Source organism: Olea europaea, unplaced genomic scaffold, assembly GCF_002742605.1.
Source record: "Olea europaea var. sylvestris unplaced genomic scaffold, O_europaea_v1 scaffold6, whole genome shotgun sequence".
In the NCBI taxonomy this organism is placed as follows: Eukaryota; Viridiplantae; Streptophyta; class Magnoliopsida; order Lamiales; family Oleaceae; genus Olea; species Olea europaea.
Window position 1 is genome coordinate 553,991 of NW_019264345.1, and position 6,000 is coordinate 559,990.

Sequence of the window (6,000 nt, forward strand, 5' to 3'; positions counted from 1 at the left end):
TAAATGTTCCAAATGCTCCCCTAGGTTTTTGCTATAGATTAAGATGTCATCAAAATATACTACAAAAAATTTTCCTATAAAACACGTAAAACATGATTCATTAAATGCATAAAAGTGCTAGGTGTATTTGTGAGTCCAAACATATAAATCATATTTAGTTTTAAAAGCCGTTTTCCATTCATCACCCTCCCACATACGAATTTAATGATACCCGCTTTTTAAATCAATTTTAGAAAATATGCAAGAACCATGTAATTCATCAACCATGTCATCTAACTTAGGTATAGGGTGACGATACTTTATCGTTATGTTGTTGATAGCCTTACAATCCACACACATTCACCATGTTCCATCCTTTTTTGGTACAAGAAAAATCGGTACCGCACAAGGACTCATGCTTTTCCTCACGTATCCTTTTCTCATCAACTCCTCCTCTTGCCTTTGAAGCTCCTTAGTCTCCTCGAGATTACTTCAATAAGCCGATCGATTTGGAATGACAGCTCCAAGTATGAAGTCAATTTGATGTTCACGAATAGGCAACAATCCACTTGTTGCATCCTTCGAAAATACATCGTCGAATTCTTGCAACAAAGACTTAGCCAAACTAGGGAGGGGTGGGTTAGTTTCCTCAAAATTGAGGAGTGATTCCTTATAAACGAACAAGATCATCTCTTTTCTCTCAACTATTGCCCTCCTCAAATCACTCTCTTTTGTAAAGAAATTCGCTCGTGTTTTCTCTCTTCTCTTAGGTCATTCTCTTTCTTTTCTCTCTTGTGATCGCTCTCTCTTTTTCTCCCTAATGGCTATCTCAACATTTTCTCTCTTTTTCTCCAGCTCACTATTTGCTCTCATTTTTTCTAGCTCTTTTGCTCTCCTCTATTGCTCACTTCTCAACTTTAGTTGGTCCTCATAGACTTGCGTCAGTGTTAATGGCACAAGAGTAATGGTTCTTCCATCCTTAATGAAACTATATCGATTTTTGTACCCATCATGCATAGCCTTCCTATTGTATTGCCATGGTCGCCCCAATAAAATATGTCTTGCTTGGATTGGCACCACATCACACACTAACTCGTCCTTATAACTCCCAATTGACAAATTAAGTAACACCCTTTGATTCACCCTCACCTCACCACTCTTATTCAACCACTGCAATTTATAAGGTCTCGGGTGTCTCAACAATGTTAAACACAATTTTTCTGCAAGAGATACGCTAGCTACATTAGTGCAACTAACACCATCAATTATAATACTACATACCATATTGTTGACGTGGCATCAAGTGTGGAAAATGTTCTCCCGTTGCAACTCCAAGTCATCCGCTTTGACGTGAGTAGTGAGAACTCTCCTTGTGACTAGTAGATCCCCAATCGGCCCTTCAACTTTTTCTTCTTCACTAACACCCTCCAACGCCGGCATGTCATCAAACTCATCATCACTATCGCTCACAATCTCTCCATTATCCCACAATACCATTGCCCGTTTGTTTGGACATTGAGAAACAATATGCCCCGTTCCCAAACACCTAAAACATTTGTTGTCCGGATTGCGTGACGGTTGGGCCTCTAGTTTTGACATTGGTTTGCTAGCGTTTTCATCCTTAACCCTTTGCCAATCATTTTTACCTCTAGGTGCAACCCCATTTTTGTTGTTGTCATCCCACTTCGATTTCCATGTTGGATTAGGAGTCGAAGTACCTAACGGTTGCCTAGACGTCCCCTTCCTCTTCAATTACCTCTCGACCTTCATTGCCACATGTAACATGTCCTCAATTTCCACATAGTGTTACAACTCTACAATGTTTACAATATCCCGATTTAACCCATTCAAGAACCGTGCCATGGTAGCTTCCCCATCTTCCTCCACATTAGCCCGAATCATAAGAATTTCTATCTCCTTGTGATAATCATCTACGCTTTTCGATCCTTGGTACAAACCTTACAATTTTTGATGGATTTCCCTATAATAGTGACTCGGAACAAACCTCATCCTCATCAACACCTTCAATTCATCCCAAGTGCTAATTGGTCTTTCCCGACCCCTACGCCGTGATGTAAATACTTGATCCCACCAAGATATTGAGTAATCCACAAATTCAAGCACCTCCAATTTTACCTTTTTCTCCTCCGAATAATTATAGCACTCAAAAATCATCTCAACCTTCCTTTCCCACTCTAAATATGCTTCCGGATCGCTTCTCCCCTTAAATTGCGGAATAGTCATTTTAATACTCCCCAAATTTCAATCTACTTCATCTCCCAAGTTATTTCTACCCCGTCTTTCCATCCTATCGCCCCTATGCCTCGCTCAACCCATATCAATGTCATTTTCATCAAAATCATCCTCATCACTACAATACTCATCCCGCCTTCCTCTCCTAGATTCACGCCTACCCGGCCCCCTAGCATTAGACATCTCCACTTGTCCCTGGCAAAGATTAGCAATTGTAGTACCTATTTGTGCCATCCATTCCCCTTGCCTATCCATTTTCTCCCTAACATCACCAAGTACTCTTTCAAACCTCCTTATCATGTCCTCTGATGCATTGTCGTCATTACAGTTTTAGCTTGAATTAGAACCTTCTCTTTCCCACATCATATCACACAATTTTTTTATGCCTCACAAAGATTTTACTCAAAAAACACTCAATATGGCTTTTTCCCTCTATTAAACTCACCACTCGGCCTTTTACCACTCAAAGTCTCCCTCCAAGCACTTCAAAGCACCAAGTGAACTAAATCAATTGTTTTATCGAGAATTCAAACAAACCGAATATTAATTGAAGACTACGAGACTTAAAGGACTTGAATAAGTGGAATAGATGAATGTTTTGACAAGAATATGTGAATAGACTCAATAGAAGATTGAAAGAATCGAGCCCAATTGAATATCTCAAAATCAAATACAATGTAGGAATTGTTGTTGGTAGAAAAACAAAATCAAACAACAATAATATCAATTTTTTTTCTCTTTTTTTTTTTTTACTCCTTGATGAAAGAAGACGATTAAACTACCAACAACTCAATGAAATGACGAAAAGAAAAACAAGAATGAAGAAGAACTAAGAAAGTAAAAATTAACGAGTCAAACAAATAAAGAAAATATATAACTTTCAATTAATTTGGAGCCAAAGCTCTAATACCAACCCCGTAGCAACGTTGACTACGAAACCCACAATGAGATTGACGAACCCAAGAAAGCCAAATTAAACCAAGAGTTTAGGATTAACCCAAAAGAAATTTGAACCAAAAAAAAAAAAGAACGACGCTTGAAAGACCCCTTGATCACGCAATCCAAGAATTAAATCCATTTGTTTGAATGCCACAAGTTAACACTTGATAAGTTCGAAGTTATTCAATGAAGAATGATGAAGAGAAGACAATACGCCTCACTTTTAATTCAATATCAATAATGTAAAAAAAGGTTTTTAACAATTGAATGGAAACTCCTATTTATACTAAACCTAAAAACTAGGTAAAAATCGTGCGAAAGTCGATCATAATCCCCAAAATATGGAAAATAATCAAAAACTAACAAAATATAGAAAATTTGCCAAATTTTTGATCTATGCGACCGCATAGTGTATTTCCATGCGGTCGCATGGCTCAACCAAAAATCACATCTTGAGTTTCGGTATGCCTCCATGCGGTCGCAAGCCTGATAAGCCTATGCAGTCACATAGGCTTAGTTTCCTTCATCTTCGACCTTCGATATTAAATTGATCTAAAAATCACATCTTAAGTTTCGGTATGACTCCATGCAGTCGCAAGCCTGATAAGCCTATGCGGTCGCATAGGCTTAGTTTCCTCCGTCTTTGGCCTTCGATATTAAATTGATCCAAGTTGATTCGGCCTTCGACCTAAACATGAAAGTTGCTCCATTTTGAGTCCCGAACATGTTTCCATCAATGGTTTCTTGAACGAGCAATCCCATTGCTTGTTTCACTTGCTTTGCCCTTGATCACGTCATTGGTCCGCCATCGACTATTAATGGGTCTTGTCTCGCACTTGCCTTTATCGGGCTCGACTTCTAGATCATATCAAATAGGGTAATGTCATGTAGCAAAGTACAAACTAAACTGTACACCATAATGTACATGTAGCATGGTTCTTACCGATTGAACTTTGCAATTTGTACACTGATTTTTAACACTTTGTTTGGCACTTGCATTGTGTCAAGTGTCAATTGGATGGAAAACTGTTTGAAATTCAAACTGTATAACAGGGTAATATCACATGGCCAAGTGTAAACTAAAGTGTACACTATATTGTACATGTAGCAAGGTTTATACCGATTGACCTTTGCTATTTGTACACTGAGTTTGGAAATATTGTTTGACATCAGCATTGTAGTCAAGTGTCAATTGGATGGGAAATTTGTTTGAAATTTAAACTGTCCAACAGGGTAATGTCACGTGGCAAAGTGTAAACAAAATTGTACACCATAGTGTACGTGTAGCAACGTCCTTATCGATTGAACTTTGCTATTTGTACATTGATTTTTGACACGTTGTTTGACCCTTGCATTGTTGTCAAGTGTCAATTGGATGGGAAAATTGTTTGAAATTTAAACTGTCCAACAGGGTAATGTCACGTGACAAAGTGTGAATAAAAGTGTATACAATAGTGTACATGTAGCAAGTTCCTTACTGATTGAACTTTGCTATTTGTAGACTGATTTTTGACATATTGTTTAACACTTGCATTGTTGTCAAGGGTCAATTGGGTGGGAAAACTATTCGAAATTTAAGCTGTCCTACAAGGTAATGTCAAGTAGTGTCCACATAGTGTACACGTAGCGAGGTTCTTACTGATTGAACATTGCTATTTGTACACTAATTTTTGACATATTGTTTGACACTTGCATTGTCGTCAAGTGCGAATAGGATGGGAAAACTATTTGAAATTTAAACTATCCAACAGGGAATGTCACGTGGTAAAGTGTAAACTAATTTGTACACCATAGTGTACATGTAGCAAGGTCCTTACCGATTGAACTTTGCTCTTTGTGCACTGATTTTTAATACGTTGTTTGAGAATTGTATTGTTGTTAAGTGCCAATTGGATGGGAAAATTGTTTGAAATTTAAACGTCCAACAGGGTAATGTCACGTGGAAAAGCGTACACCATATTGTACATGTGGCAAGGTCCTTACCGATTTAATTTTGCTATTTCTACACTGATTTTTGACACGTTGTGTGACACTTGCATTCTGTCAAGTGTCAATTGCATGGGAAAATTGCCTGAAATTTAAATTGTCCAACAGTGTAATGTCACGTGGAATAGTGTAAACTAAAGTGTACGCCATACTATACATGTAACAAGGTCCTTACCGTTTGAACTTTGCTCTTTGTACAATAATTTTTGACACGTTGTTCGACACTTGTATTGCTGTTAAGTGTCAATTGGATGGAAAAATTGTTTGGTATTTAAACTGTCAAAAAAGGTAATGTCATGTGGTAACGTGTAAACAAAAGTGTACACCATAGCGTACATATAGCAAGGTCCTTATCGATTGAACTTTGATATTTGTACACTGATTTTTGACACATTATTTGACACTTGCGTTGTTATCAAGCTTCAATTGGATGGGAAAACTGTTTGAAATTGAAACTGTCCAACAGGGTAATGTCACGTGGCAAAGTGTGAATAAAAGTGTATACTATTCACGAAATAATTCTTTCAATTTAAAACTACTGCAAGTGTACTGATCGTGACAAGTAATAAAGTGGATTTTTAAAAGTCCGAATATCGTCCCACAGAGATTAAGTAGTTCAATTCTATATAATCTAGCCTTAACCGAGTCTAATTGAGTGAAAATATGGTCCAAATGCAAAAAGCCCTCATTTCAATTAAAAACCCTAATTTCTCAATTAGGAGCCCTAATCTCAAAATTTCTCAAATTAAACGACTCAAACACTCAAGTAAATGAAATTATGCAAATTCAAAAGCTAATTTATGGAAATGAGTCAAAATAAAGTCACTAGGATCAGGAATCCCC